We start from the raw sequence: 16764 nt of genomic DNA on the forward strand, positions 1-16764 counted from the left end.
TGCCTCTCCATTTATAGAGTAAAAACAACAACAAAAATATCCAAACTGCTAGAAAAAGGAAATAAGGATTTTTTCCTCATCCTCTGAAAAACAGAATACTCATGCTTTCATACCTTAAAGAGGGGGGAGGTAGGGAATGAAAAAGCAAATTTTTAAATTATTGCTTTCAACTACATGTATGCTTTCAAAGAGGTTGTATTTCTAATCTAAGACCAGCATGACTTCTGAGACCCCGAGCAAGTACAGGTCACAAACTAGGAGTTCTAATACCCACTCTTCCATAAAACCTTTCGCTGGCTTCCTCCATTTCCTCAGTAGGTACCGTATTCCAATTTCCACTTTATAATGCAAGTTTTCTTAAGAGACTTTTCCTACTTTAAAACTACTTCTCCATCTTTATATGGATACAATTCTTATCTTCTCCTTGACTCACTACTTTATATACTACATGTTGATAAAATGAACTTAATCACCAAGCTTTTACTTCCATGTAATATAACGTAGTTGCGTTTGTAGTCAAAAAATTCTTGTTGATTTCATTAAAGCCTTCCCTGTCCTGGGCGTGCATAACCCTTTCCTACTCTATATATTCTGTTATTCCCAACAGTGGCCTCAGACACATTATGAAATTTATAGTACTGAAAATGATGTTGTTATACCAACTGTTATGCAATTTTGGCCAATGAATTCCATGCCTCAGGTCACTGTTGTCCACTACAGGCTAAAGGCCTAGAAATGATAAACTGACAGTCTGATCTCTAGTTAAATCATTTGCTGAAATAAAATATCTTCATATAGAGGAAGATAACTGCAGGAACATATATACGCTCACATACACACACATATAAAATAAAGAAAGTGGCAACATAAACTATGAATAAAGACAAAACTTTTGTTAAAATTACCCATCTGTCTTTTACAGTTAAAGCTTAAACCACAGCTGTTTCACAGGCATTTCTGGCCAGGCATCAATCTTTAACTGAAATTACAATGTCAGCTATACTGAGAATGGAAGTCTCTCAAAAGAAATGCAAATCTGAATTACCTCTTTGTCACCTTCCAACCCCTACCTTGGCATTTCCTCATTACTCCCAGAGCCTTTCAGTTGAAAAACATTAAATATAGTAATAAAGGCAAACATGTCTTAAGAGTTCCCTAGATAATTTGGCAGTAAACCATAATAACTACTAATTACAGATTTGTCCATTTGTTTGGATTCTCCAAAAAAAGTATCAGAAAACACTAGGTAGCAGGGACAGAAAACTCCAGCATTCATTGTTTCAGATGGGTCCTTTATAACAGCAGATGGAAGATTTGCAAATCCTCTCCCCTTCAGTACTCAATATTGAACCAAGTATAAGGTTATTTTTTTTTTTTTTTTTGAGACGGAGTCTCGCTCTGTCGCCCAGGCTGGAGTGCAGTGGCGCAATCTCGGCTCACTGCAAGCTCCGCCTCCCGGGTTCACGCCATTCTCCCGCCTCAGCCTCTCCGAGTAGCTGGGACTACAGGCGCCCGCCACCACGCCCGGCTAATTTTTTGTATTTTTAGTAGAGACGGGGTCTCACCGTGGTCTCGATCTCCTGACCTCGTGATCCGCCCGCCTCGGCCTCCCAAAGTGCTGGGATTACAAGCGTGAGCCACCGCGCCCGGCCAGTTATTTTTAAAAATGATCGGCAAGCCATGGTAGCTGACGCCTATAATCCCAGCACTTAGGAAGGCCCAGGCAGGTGGATCACTTGAGCTCAGTAGTTCAAAACCAGCCCGGGCATCATGGTGAAACTCCATCTCTACTAAAAATACAAAAAGTAGCTGGGTATGATGGTGTGGGGCCTATAGTTCCAGCTACTCAGAAGGCTGAGGCAGGAGACTCGCTTAAACCCGGGAGGTGGAGGTAGCAGTGAGCTGAGGTAATGCCATTGCACTCCAGCCTGGGCAACAGAGTGAGATTTGGTCTCAAAAAAAAAAAAAGAAAGAAAAGAAATTACCTACCACCTACCTATATGCCAACAGAATAGCAAGGCAAATGATGTAGCCTTTTACTGTTTGGGAAATTACCAACCTACTATGCATTAACACTGCAAAAACTATTAACAGACTGGGTGCGCTGGCTCATGCCTGTTAATCCCAGCACTTTGGGAGGTCGAGGCAGGTGGATCACCTGAGGTCAGGAGTTCAAGACCAGCCTGGCCAACATGGAGAAACCTTGTCTCGACTAAAAATACAAAAATTAGTTTGGCATGGTGTTGGGTGCCTGTAATCCCAGCTACTTGGGAGGCTGAGGCAGGAGAATCACTTGAACCTGGGAGACGGAGGTTGCAGTAGCCAAGACTGTACTATTGCACACCAGCCTGGGCAACAGAGCAAGACTCCATCTTACAAAACAACAACAACAACAAAATAGCTATTATAATAGTTGCTGCTTTCTTAAAGCTGATGAGATCTAGTTGGGTGATCACATACAGAAACACACAAAGCTAAATAATAATAGCATGATACGTAATAAATGTCAAAATGGTAAGCAAAGAAATTTTTTAAAGTTAGAATATACCAGGGGATCTCTACACAGGAGATGAATAAAACTGGAACCTGAAGAATCAATGGCAATTGGGAATACAGACAGACAGGATGGAGGAGAGTGTTAAAGGCATAGGATGAGCAAAGGTTCAATATTAAAGCAAGCATGACTTGCTGGAAGGGATAGGAGGCATATGCAGCAGATCTGGTTGAAGTACAGGGTTCAGAAGAGAAAGTAGGACATGAAATGTGGGCAAATGAGAAAGCAGTGTGATTTGCTCTTTTTTCTCTCCATAGTTTCCTAACTAGCAGAGTAATGTTAGCAGCATGGTGGTATACTAAGCATAATGGCCTTAGGTTTACTACCCTGCAATTGTGGGCCAATTCCTAAGCCTCTCTGAGCCTCTGTTCCTCATCAGCAAAATTGGGATAACAATCCCTACATCTCTAATGGTTGCCTTCAGAATTATTCGAAGATATTATAAATTCAAAGCATTTGCTATATAATAAGTGCTCAATAAATGTCAGTAATCTCATTAGAGATAAAACTAAGGGGTAGAAAAGCATTTAATAAAGTTACATTGTGAACACACTTAAGTTTGTCTTGACTATTCTCAGCATTTGGGTGCTGAATGAATTGCTACTTCTCAAGTGTTATTTCACCATAGATTTTATTTTAATTTAGATGGCTTTCGTTTATGTTTAATTCTGACAGTCTCACTTTTAACCCTACCAATTTCCATTAGCTGATTTAATAATACAGATATCTTATTATAACGAGCACTTATTATAATGAGCACTTATTATAACGAGCACTTGCCATAAGATTTTTGCTGCAGGGACCATGGTGGAACCATGAATGCCTGCAGTTTCCATAAGTGGAGAAGTAAAAAGAGTAGGCATTAGTCCAGTCAGATGCCTCTTTTAAACTCCTATGAATTGTATCAATGAGACCTTCTCAGGTATGGGATATCGCACATTTAAGGCAAAAAGAGTTTCACTTCCAGGAAGGGTATAAAAACATGTTTGCCAGCAGCTACATCAGGAATAATGACAGGGAAGCCCCAGGATCTTTCAGATTCATAAGCTCTATCAAGCCACTGAGAACTAAGCTGGAAAATAAACAGTGAAGATAATCCCAGCCCCATGGGATACCCCTCAGAGATTGGGTTAGCTGAAGTAAACCCTGACCTACACTCTTTAGGCATCAGCCTGCACCTTCAGGAAGGGGTTCTGCAAATGAAACCCACTGGAGAAACCTTAAGACCACCTTGTCCCCTGTTGAGGCAAGAAAATGTTCCCTGGGCTACTTTCACGTCAGCAATAATGTGGCAATAATTTGCAATATATTAAAAAATCACATTCTTAATAAAAAAATTTAGTCCAAAGTCATTTGATAAAAAGGGAAGTCATTAATTATCAATTTACATAATTTTAAATGGAAAATCTTCAGTTCCAAGAAGCAAAGGAGAGTGATCTCTTATTTTCCCTTATTAATACATTAAATAATGTCATTTAACAGCATATTATGATCAAAAATTATAACATATTCCTTTGCTTTTCTGAGACAGGGTCTCACTCTGTCACTCAGGCTGGAGTGCAGTGGTGCAATCTTGGCTTACTGCAACCTCTGCCTCCCGGGCTCAGGTGATTCTCCCACCTTAGCCTCCTGAGTAGCTGGGACTGTAATGCACATGCCACCATGCCTGGCTAATTTGCGTGTGTGTGTGTGTGTGTGTGTGTGTGTGTGTGTGTGTGTATATACATATATATATTTTTTCTTTTTTTTTGGTAGAGGAGTGGTTTCTCCACGTTACCCAGGCTGGCATCTTGAACTCCTGAACTCAAGCAGTCCTCCCACCTCGGCCTCCCAAAATGTGGAATTGCAGGCATTAGCCACCGTGCCTGGTCATATGTTACTTGTTAAAAAAACAAAAAACTGTACTGTCCAGAAAAAGTACCTGTTTCAAGTGTGTCTAACATATTTCCAGCAAATCGCTTACCTGCAGAAAGAATTGTTCCAGATATATTAATTGCAAGGATATTCCTGATAAGGAAGACACACACAAGTCTGCTCAAAAGTGACCAATGGCAACTGTCAATATGTTCCTTTTTGAAATAACTTATTACAAAGCAGTTATCCTTGGGACAAATAACATCACATGGCAATTAGTTGTTTTAAATCATAAAACTAGGCTGGGCTCCATGGCTCATGCCTATAATTCTACCACTTTGGGAGGCCAAGGCAGGAGGATCACTTGAACTCAGGAGTTTGAGATCAGCCTGGGCAACATACTGAGAACACCCCACCTGTACAAAATATTTAAAAATTTGCTGGGCATAGTGATGTACACCTATAGTCCCAGCTACTTGGGAAGCTGAGGTGGGAGGATTGCTTGAGCCCAGCAGTTCGAGGCCAGCCTAAGCAACACAGTGAGACCTGCCTGTACAGACTTTTTTATTTTTTAATTAGTCAGGCTTGGTAGTTTGCACCTGTAGTTTGTACCAGTTACTTGGAAGGCTGAGGTGGGAGGATGGCTTGAGCCTGGGAGTTCAAGGCTGCAGGGAGCCATGATTGCACCACTGCATTCCACCTGGGTAACAGAGCAAGACCCTGTCTCAAGAAAGAAAAGGAAGGAAATAAAGGAAAGGAAAGAAGAAAGTAAAGGGAAGGAGGAAAGAAGGGAGGAAAGGAAGGAATCCAAGAAACTTTCCTTAGAGTCCATCAGGGAAGTCCAATCACATTTCCATAGCTGAAGCCAAGTAGGACCCAGAAAGTTTAGTGACTACACAAAAGGCCATCAGCTGGTTTATGATAGAGCTGTGACAACATCCCAGGTCCTCACATTGCTTTTCTCATGACTTCACACTGCTGCCCTTGTAGAAGTTGATGTTTTTCCCTATCACACATCCCATGAAATCACAGGATTACTGAATGTTGGAGGCAGATAAGAGTTTGAAGCCACTCAGTTCAACCCATCGACCACACAGCCAAGACAGAGGCAGAGGTAGGCCAGAACCCAGGGCTACTGCCATGGTCAGTACACTTGCCCTGTATCACACTGCCCTTCTGGAATATGATCAATCTGTTTGATCTGCAGTTTGTCATCCACAGACTAGCAGGAAGCTCCAGACCAGATTACAATGCATCCCTACTCTTCCTGTGTTCCTCTACAGAAGTGTTCAGCAGGAAAAGTATCATAAAACCAGGGCCTAAGTTTTTACTGTCAATGCTCAGTCAGAGAATGTTTCTTGGCTCTAAAACACTTTCTCCTTTCTAGTCTGAAGGCAAAGAAAGATGCCTTCTACAGCCTGTTAGCTGTAGAAGGGAGCACGTAAAATATTTCTTTGTGTTCCTAAATATTCCTATAAATACCTTAGAATAAAAAGTTAATGTCAGTGTAGACGGTATAGAGGAATTCTCTGTAGTTTCCACTCAATTTTGCTGTGAGCTTAAAACTTCTTAAAAAAAAGTCTATTATTTTTTAAAAAGTTAATGCCAGTTTATTACATTCTAACTACATTAAAATTATATATTGACTGAAGAATAAATAGCAAGTTAATGCCAGTTGAGAATATATGAAGAGTAATTCTCCTTTAAACACTCACCGCACTAGAAACACCTAGTACCAATTAAAATTATGTTCTCCATTAAAACTAAGCACATTCTCTACAGTAACAACCTCTTTACGATATAAATGCTCTACCAATAATTAATCCTCAATAAATGCCCTCTGCATTAGTTCTACTGCTCCCACAGCAGTCAATATTTAAAATAATACAAAACATTTAGTTTAGATTAAGCCAATTCAAAATAGCAAAGGAAATATTCTCCAACTATTTCCATTGGTAGACACAAGGGTTATCCTTTGTCACTAATTCCAGCATAGTAACCCACAGAAATCAGTGCTATACAACTCCGGGGTCACCAATTATAAGTACTACAAGGCAAATGGCAAAAGGCTTATCCTGAAGCAGCCTAAGAGATACCTGTAATAGCCATGGTTCTTAATACTGCTAATAAGTATTTTGAAATGTTAACTTCTTATATAATTAACAAAATCAGATTTTGTCAACTTTCAAGTCTCATGCAGAAACTTTATTTAAATAGCAGAATAATCAGCTACAAAAGTGTATTTTCCATATTGGCTTTTCTTAAGCAGCAAATTATAGACATGTATGTTTTTGCCTGCTCATCATACAGTCCCCCACCACTCCCATTCCTTGGTAAAGGCACTTAGATTTTTAGGAAAATACTCCATGTACCTTGAATGTATATATATTTTGGAAAGATAGTCCATGGCTCCTTGAGTGGGACTGACCTAATTCTACCCGAGTTTCAGGTATAGAAATATCACCCAGGCTTGGCCACTCAGCTTATTCTATCTTCGTGAACACTGCAGCTGGGTGATGAATGGGTATGAAACCTGAATCATGGCAAAGCATGCAAAATAAATATTACAAAGTTTATGCTATAGTATTCCCAGCGCCCAAAGGGAAAGGAGAAAGACAGTAGAACAATTAACAGTTTTGTTGAAATGAGAGTACCGGCCGGGCACGGTGGCTCATGCCTGTAGTCCCAGCACTTTGGGAGGCTGAGGCGGGAGGATCACGAGGTCAGGAGTCTGAGACCATCCTGGCCAACATGGTGAAATGCCGTCTCTACTAAAAATACAAAAATTAGTCAAGCATAGTGGCAGGCGCCTGTAATCCCAGTTACTCAGGAGGCAGACGCAAGAGAATCGCTTGAACCAGGAGGTGGAGCTTGCAGTGAGCCGAGATGGCGCCACTGCACTCCAGCCTGGGCAACAGGGTGAGAATCCATCCCAAAAAAAAAAAAAAAAAAAAAAAAAAAAAGATGAAAATATTGAACCACATATATACGTTCTGAAAAGAAAGGAAAGAGAATACTGATTTATTTTACTCTATTTCAAATCCTAATTTCAGTGACTTTATTCAAAATTTTTGGCACATGATGATGTTCAATAAGATGTTTAGATTTTAAATTTTTACTACACATACCAGTTTCTCCTTCAATTGTATTTCCTATAAAGATAAGTTTCAGGTTTCAACACAAATACTAAAAACTGGCAAATGTTAATTTGACTTCTAAAACTAATTCTACGGTATTTCCAATATCTTGAAATTTGCTTTATGTATGGCAGTATACTTAAGTGGACAGTGGCACACAATTCATTTTCCATGCAAGGTTATGGCCTGATATGTTTTCTTAGATTTAGCAGAAAAAATAAAACAAAATAAAAACATGGTCTCATTTGGAATACGGTGTTTTGCTTCAGTGAGAGTTATCATACATGCCGCCAGAAAAACATGATCAATTTCTGAGAAGTTAAAGCAAAATATATCAATACGCAAACTATTCTAAATATAATTTTCAAATAAAATCTTCATAGCTTGAAAAGGCACAGTGTTTGAGTTACTTTTATAGATGGTAATAGTCATAAGGAACCCAAGAGTTGGGTATCGTACAATATATATGATAATTACTTTCTTCACTAGACTAGATCCCTCATATCAACTTACTTGACCCAGGTCTCTTTCATAAAAGGCGAATTTAATGTATGTGATATGGTCACACATGAACAGCACATAATCAAAAACATAAACTTCAAACTACTGAGCTCTACCATTACTCAGATTCCAGACAAAGAGAGTACTTGCTATAACTTAAAAGCAACAACAAAAGTATTTGTTTATTCTCTGGAGGTAAGGTGGATAGAAAGAAAGGCATCATTAAATGTAAATTCAGACCTAAGATTTATTTCCAAACGTTAGCTATATCAACAAGGCTTTTACAGGCTTCTGGAAATGCCAGAGCCTGCTTTGATAACAAGAGTAAAAGCAAACTTCAATTATTCTATTTTCAGGGTGAACAGTAACAGGAATAGTAACACACTTTGGATTCCAATTCTGAATCATGGTTTATAGCCTTCAATGAATCTCATCAGCAACAAGTTTCATATAACAAATTTTGGGGAATCTTCAAGAGATTGTCTATGATATAGACTTGAATAGCCTTGAAATTTAAGGTTATTTGTTTACAGTAAAATCTACAACACAGTTCAACACTGTTGCTAGAAAATAACTTAATTTTAATTAACTAATTAGGTCCTGCTTTGTCTCCATACTCCAGTCCTCCCTCCAAAGCTATTTTAATATGCTTACTGAATATTTTGTATGGTATTAATTCTACATAGAGCTGAGAATGGTACATCAGATAACAGAGGTAGAGGAAAGGACTAAGAGGGAAACTCTAGGTTTCTCTTTTCAAGTTCTAGCATGAGAACTCAAATAATGCACACTAACAGACATCTGTCTAAGTTAAAAATCCAACGGTAGAGTAATAAGACGAGGTGGCATGTAAGCATACCCACAGACATAAGTAAGCATTGTCATCTTTATCTGTTTATATTACTGAAAGGTATCACCTATAGTCTAAACTTAGTAGCATCAAGTGGAATGAATAGAAGTCCAAAAGTAGAGAATAGAGAGGGGATGCCTACCTTAACTGAAAAGCACGTAAAGTGACGTATTGTAATATAACTCAACACTGTGAAGTAGCTGGCTAGCAAGAAGAGATGAAAGCCCACTCTGTCTGGTGCTATCTGTCTACATCTGGTAAGAACATAAAGACTATTGAGAGGTTATGAAGAGGGGCTAAGAAACCCTGTTCAGGGCACAACGGTTGAAGGAAATGAAAATGTTACTCTGGAAAAGAAGAAGTGCTCTTTTCACATCCTTTTATGGTCTTAAGGAAGAGACATCAGACATAATTTTGTATGGTGGTTTCAGAGGTTAAAACTGAAATCAATAAGCAGATGTTTCTAACAGGTAGTTTTGGGGGTCCCGTATGAGGAAATTCTTTCTAACCATTAGATCTGTCTAAAAATGAAGTGAGTTCCTCTTGGATGTTTGTGCAGGGCACTGAGGCCTTAGAGTCTAAGATTCTAACATTTCAAGATTCTCTAGCTTTCAAAAAACAAAACAAATGAGAGCTGGAAACCATGATGCCTGAAATCAATCATCTCCGCAGTCATGATGCCCAGTGATGACAGCTCTATCCCTTTGATCTGCGCCAAATATGCTAGTGCAGTAATACATTTTTAAAAGCTCAGGTTATATGCATTTTAAATCATGATTAATATCAGTATTAATATCAAACTGTTTAAGGAGCTAAGAATTGATCATATGCCAGTTTCTAATTTAAAGATAGTACAGAACTTTTCATAAAATCAAAACATTTAATAATAATGTAATTCAACTATTATATATTTAGCTTATGCTCATTTTATTGCACTAAATTGAAACTGTTAACATATGAAATTCAAAATAAATAGCATTATCTATTTTCATATAACTGTTTTTTGAAATTCAAAGCACTTAGAAACATTCAAATCTATTAAAAATTATTATAGTAACTTATATAATAAAGTTTCCCCCCATGTTATATATTAAGAACAGAGCTAACAATAGCTACAGTTATTAACTGTACAAATATGAAAAATAATCTCCACAATACAAATTATCAGATGGGTACGTCATTCAACTACAAGGCTTCTCTATATACATCAGTTTTGTTTTACTTTTGGTTGTTGTTGTTTTTTAATCAGTATTTTATGAACATCCCAAAAGAACAGACTATTAATTGTAAAAGAGCAAAAGGATTTGTCAGAATCATTTAACAAGGGATTTTATCTTCTAATTTGTATCTTATAGACTTAGGTTCACATTTTCATTTCATTATCTTACAAAATTTGCTTTTCAGCATATTTTTAGCTGACCTTGCAGGGTAGGGAATGCACCCCAGAATTGAAGATCATAAGGTTAATATCTTTGTAGAATTAACACACCTTATAATTGACTTGCTAAGGGATTTTACCATTTTTCCCCTGCCAAGGGACATTCTCTTTCAGTTAAAATTCCACTGTACAGGTAACTACTTTGATAACAGGTGAGCTCTTTTTGTAATCACATATTTTTATTGTGTGAACCCTTCTCTGAAGGTTATTCCAAACATCTGACATAAAAGCAATAAAAGAAAATTCCAACAACCCTAAATTAAAAAATCATATTTCCTTTATAAAAACTAACTTCAAATAGATTACAAGTAGACACACCTAGACACTTTCAAAAACTGAAAGTACTAATAAACATGTAAAAGCATTTCTAAGGCCAGGCGTGGTAGCTCACGCCTGTAATCCCAGCACTTTGCAGATTACCTGAGGTCAAGAGTTTGAGACCAGCCTGGCCAACCTGATGAAACCTTGTCTCTACTAAAAATACAAAAAAAAAAAAAAAAAAAAATTAGCTGGGCTTGGTGGTGCATGCCTGTAGTCCCAGCTACTCGGGTAGGCTGAGGCAGGAGAATCACCTGAACCCAGGAGGCGGAGGTTGCAGTGAGCCAAGGTTGCACCACTGCACTCCAGCCTGGGCGGCAGAGGGAGACTCTATCTCAAAAAAAAAAAAAAGCATTTCTAAGATTCCACCAGAGGTTCCCACTAGAATCTGAAATTAAAACCTGTGAGCCAGCTTTTGATTGACAGTGCTAAAGAAAGGCAACTGAATTAAGAATTCTGAAAACCATTTTCAAATCACTTTGAAATGCCTTCTTCTCCCATAAATAAATTTTCTTAAAACGATATAAACATATGCAAAAATAATTTAAGTTTTCAAATATAACAAATTTAATGTAACTACTATTTACATTTCTTATGGTTAAAAGTAAAATCAATTTTACATTTCTTAGATGACACAAGGCAGAAAAGTATCAACTGCAGAGAAGTTAAAGAGTCTTCCGTAGCTAAGGAAAATTGACCTGGAACTGAAATGTCATCAGGTTGTCATAAATAATCCACAAGTAACAAAAAGAATGCATGCACTGGTAATATATTTCTAGGTAAGAGACCCCACAAAAATGACGATGACTTTAAAAACAAAATAGAACCCCAAAACCTGTCTGAAGTTAGATTTTTATTTTTATGGTTTTTTTTTTAACTAATTCTAAGCAAGGAGAATGGTTTTTAACCCCAACATGCCAGAATAAAACTTACACTATGTATGAAACACAAAAATGTTTGGTTAAAGTCTTCTAGATGACCTACACTGGGAGACTTACTTGACACTTTGAATTTTATCCTAACACTTCACTTTCTCCCACCACACATATCTTCTACAGTGATTTTCTTCTTCCTTGTTTTAATCTAAACATCTTCACTATTTTTTATCCAAGTGCCTGCGTGGGCACTTTATGAGGTGTGTTTGATTAGGCTATAGTCAGATGTGCCTAGGATGAGCCTAAAAATGAGCCCAAAGGCTTACAGGGCTGGGCAGAGTGACAAGGTGGTAATTTCCCTATTGTGATGGAAAAGACTCGTGTCCAGGTGATTAGGATGAGCAGCAAGCTAAACAGTTTGTTCTAGTCAGGCAGAGATCCAGCTTGGGATCACTTTGACATGGGGTGCTATCATGAATGAATCAGAAAAAGTTTGAGCAGACAGGAAGATTTGTGAGTCATCTAAATGCACACCACTAAACCTATGGTGAAGAGATGTCACCCAGGGTCCTCCCCAAAAGAGAATAGGGAAATCAGGGGCCCATGGGCTGAAATCTCAGGGAACCTTCACAGCGTGGCTTTTGACAGTTCCTTTTTCATTGTGAGAAGAGTTAGGAAAGAAACATAAACATCATCACCCTTGCCCATAACTGACACTGTTGAGTATTTCTAGGAGTTGGTCTAAACCTGTTCTCTGGGCAAGCTAATCCTCAAGTACCCCATTCTGACAGCACATGCCTGTCTACTACGTACACTGCTCTTCCACAACTTTTCCTTAAAATCCCACACATTTCAGAAGAGCTCTCAAAAGATCTCTATACTCAAAGCATGTTTTACTCACTGAATTATGTTCCCTTGGCCAGATCACATCCTATTTTCTGTCAGAATTGGTTTAAAGATGAAAGATAAGCTCATTGCTTTGGCAGGCAACAGAAATGGCAAACTCACTGGGTCAGGGCAAATTCTATCTGAAAACTGAATGTCATTTTCCCCACTTCCACCCCAGAAATGTAAGTCCAAAATAGTTTAGGCAATGACAGCAACCAAATAATATCAGAGTTCCCCGCCCGCATCATGCAAAGGAGTGGGGAGGAGGAGGGATAACATACTCAAATATAAAGAGTCCTTATATTTACTCTGAGACACTTAACTACTCAGAATCTGTAAGGAACCTCAAAAAGTTTCAACAATGCCTCTTCTTTTTGAATCAAGTCACTCTCAAGCTGGACTATAAAACACAATCACAGGAGACACTTCAAAATATGCAGATACCCACACACTCCCTTCCCTAAACCAACTAATTCAGAATAATCCTGAACATTGGTCTCAGGCATCCAGAGCTGGAAAAGCTCCCCAGGTGATTCTAAGGTGCAGTCAGGCTTGAGAACCACTATGGATATAGAAGGACTGAAGTGATAACAACCAAGTGTTAAAAATTGATAGTATTTGTGACTGATGAGCTCAGAGGACTAAAGTGGAGGGTTTAAAATGGTCACAGGTAATATTGAATCGGACCAGTTAGCCTTATTCTCTTTTATGGCAAGACTGTACCTCTACAGACAGGCATCTCACCAGTTTATGCCACACATTTGAATGGATCTGTGTCTTAAAAAAAAAAAATGGTGTTGGAGGAAAGTCTCAATACACGCAATGCGAAACTGTCCTTACATTCACAAAGCAGTAAGGAAGAGATATGGTTTGTTCATCATGCTCTTTCCTATGTTCTCCACCACATTTGATAAACATGTTTTGCAACTCAGCTGACTATATTAAGAATGCATTCTGTGGTTATAAGAGAAGGGCAAAATTTCTCTGTGTGACCACTAGGCTCCAACCAGAAGTATGCCATGATTACTATTAAATAGATGGAGCACGTTTGGCACTAAATGATGTGTTTGTAGAAAGAAAAAAAAAACATATCCCATGGCCAAAAGTTAATGACATTGGTTATCATCTTTAACATACCAATGAGCAGGGGAGATGAGGGGGAATATATCCTCTGTGAGGCTGCCCAGTTATTTCACAGTAGCTTCAAACATCATTCCACAATGGTGCTCAACATCATGTGCATAATGGGTACTAATTTAGGGACAGCTTTCTCTCATAATTCATTGGTATCTTTGTCCCTATATAAATAGTTGGCCCTTCTATGTAGAAATAAGTGGGGATTTATATATTCATGGACCCTGGATAGGTTTCAAGTGAAATCGTAAGGAAGTTGTTTGCTTTTTATATTATTTTGTTTTGTTTCCTCCTCATTAGCAATTGATTTGCATCTCATCTTCCTTTTGTGAAGAGGAGGTTCTAACGGAAAAAGCTACTGAACAACCTGAGAACTTAGCTACTCAAATCACCGAAAACACACATTCTCGGCTCTGCAAGCTGAGTACAAAGAGACCCACATCTTATGGGGCGGGGTAGCAGGGGGAAGCTTAACTACCTTAGAAATTGCAGGCTTCCCAGAGCTCAGCTCAAACATTTAAAAAGTAAACACTTCACAATTACAAAGAAATCAAAACACTTCTTTCAAGTGGAAAAAGATCAAGGAAATAAAAAATGCTGTTTCTGATAAACATGATATAGTTTACTATCTAGAATTTTTCTAGGCAAAAAGATGCTTCTCTCAGGTACTAATACATGGAGTTTCTAATCTCTCACCCCTATAAGTTCCCATTTTATTTTAATAAAGAAAAACAAGCTGTGAAGGCCAATTTTCAGAGCAAGACAGTGTAAACTGCACATCTTGACCAAAGAAATACTAATTTTAAGTATTAAAAAACCCTAAAAATCAGTGATAACCAACTATTTGATGACACATCTATTTTATGTTTGGTTCAATTTCACAACGTGTCCTAATGTTCTGTGAATTTTAATATTATGCCACTGAGATAACTGGAGAGTTTCTTAAATTAAATGGAAATAATAATCTCAATGAATCCTAAAAAAAAGTTTCCTCATATAAAAAATGGTACATATAAAAAAGATATGAGAAAAAATTATTTAATCTATTTCAACTTCTTTCTTTACTGAGAGGCTTCAACTGATTAGTTTTGTATTTTGACATCTGAGTTGAGAGATATTTTATTTTAAAAATTGGGTAATATGTTTTTTTCCATTTCAATAAAAAAAGCAAACTTGTTAAATACACTTTATTTGCACATATACACAATTTTCATTTATAATCAGCTGCTTTTTAATTCAATATCTTTACTTATTAGCAATTTTACTCCAAAATATGGAATCCTTTATATCTTTCTATACTTTAAAATTGTATAGAATTTCTATCTTTAAAGTTGGTACAGTAAGCATTTATATCTTTGGTATAATTTTTTAAAATATGGAGCCCTCCAGTGGCCAAATACTTATAAATACCATGATAAATCAAGATAGTCTACTGATTGCCATGGGTACTGCCTCTTTATGAACTCGTTTTATTCCTATGTTTAAAGAAGATAATTGCTTCAGTTAATTTCATTCATAAATAACCAGATGTAATCAGACTCTAGATTTTATAAAATGATGGACATTTTCCAGTGTTATAGTTCCCTTATCATTCACTGCAATAGTGAGAAAAAAACTCATTGAAAACATAATCAGTATCAAAACAGGCATTCTAAGAAAAAAGGAAGCAACTTTTTCAGATACTAAAGAAAAATTCATTTAGAGAAAAACATTAAATAAGAAAGTTCATGCTTTCTTTCTTACAATATATAAAAATAATTATTTTACATTCTTGTTACATATTATTTTTAAATAATTAGTGTCCTCTATAAGGAAACCATACCTGTATCACTATCAATAGTGAGATATGGTCAATTTAGAAAAGAAAAAAAAATTGAACCTAGTTAAACTTAGAGAAAGTAAAAGTTTAAATGATATTCAATCATAAAAAATGCGTGTATAACACTTGAAATGCATTATTCTTCTTCAATGATTACGTGCTAGGTGGTAATCAAATTAAAGAGTTCACTGTGGGTCAAAATTGTGGCTTCCAGCACTTACCAATATTCTTGCCTCACAACTAATTGCTATTACTACTTGATACCTAAGTAACAACCAATCAAGCTTCTAAACAAACTACCAATTACAATAACAATCTCAACATTTAATCTCTTTGGCCAGAGATCAGTGTTCATCTCTTCTTCATAGAGATACATAAGCCTCTGCATTTGGGAAACAGCCAGAAATTGATTTCTTCTGCCCAGTACCATCAATAGGAAACACACTAATCAAACAGGTATTGCAATGAGCACCTACTAGGTTCTAGAAGCCTTCACTGGAATAATCTCATTTAATTGCTACAGTAATCCAGTAAGATAAGGTGGTAGCCAGTAAGCCCAACCAATGATTTTCACTTCCTAGTAGTACGTCCTTCCACAATGAACAGGGCTGACCCATGTAAGCAATAAAATACTGAAGAAATGATAGTAAGAATTCTGAGGCCAGATCATTCAAGACATTGTGGCTTCTATTCTCTTGGACTACTTGCTCTGGGAAATACCAGCTGCAATGTCATGAGAACATCAAAATGAATCACGTAGAGATAAAGGTTTAAAATTACAGAATAGAGGGTAAGAGATACAAGAGATACAGTAAAGTCTAACTCTTAAGTCTCAGAAAGAGCACAAAAAGCTAATGAGGCAGAAAGAAGAAATTCCAAAGTTGTCCAGCAACTCTCTTTGAAATTATTTAAAATCAGCTAGCTTTAGCAGTGCCTTCTCCAAAAATCAATGCTAGAAGAAAATAAAATAATAGAATTATCAGGCTAGAATTATCAGTCATGGCCTAAGAATTTTATAACCACCCTAATTACCATTTGCCTAAATTCAGGAGCAAACTATGAATGTTATTCTCCTAAGTAAATTACTTTTTATTTCTTCTTTTTTTGATACGGAGTCTCGCTCTGTTGCTCAGGCTGGAGTACAATGGCACAATCTCAGCTCACTGCAACCTCCGCCTCCCAGGTTCAAGCGATTCTTGTGCCTCAGCCTCCCAGTAGCTGGGATTACAGGCACCCACCATCATGCCCAGCTAATTTTTGTATTTTTAGTAGAGACGGTGTTTCACCATGTTGACCAGGCTAGTCTCAAACTCCTGACCTCAGGTGATCCGCCTGCCTCAGCCTCCCAAAGTGCTGGGATTACAGGCATAAGCCACTGCGCCCGACCAACTACTTT

General features: G+C 37.5%; 1 protein-coding gene across 10 annotated transcripts in view; it reads right to left on the reverse strand.

The window, feature by feature from the left end:
- The window catches only part of BBX (BBX high mobility group box domain containing), a 295180-nt gene that overhangs the window by 171953 nt on the left and 106463 nt on the right, over window positions 1–16764 (reverse strand). The window contains exons 1-2 of one of the 10 annotated variants that reach the window (XM_030801614.1): window positions 6460–6473; window positions 4332–4336 (exon numbers count right to left, since the gene is read on the reverse strand). The exons of the other annotated variants lie outside the window; for them this stretch is intronic. The gene's annotated coding sequence lies outside the window, so the exon portion shown is untranslated. Of the gene's footprint in view, window positions 1–4331; window positions 4337–6459; window positions 6474–16764 lie in introns of those variants that run through there. 10 annotated transcript variants of the gene reach the window in all.

The sequence above is a fragment of the Nomascus leucogenys genome, chromosome 21 (assembly GCF_006542625.1).
Source record: "Nomascus leucogenys isolate Asia chromosome 21, Asia_NLE_v1, whole genome shotgun sequence".
NCBI classification, from domain to species: Eukaryota; Metazoa; Chordata; class Mammalia; order Primates; family Hylobatidae; genus Nomascus; species Nomascus leucogenys.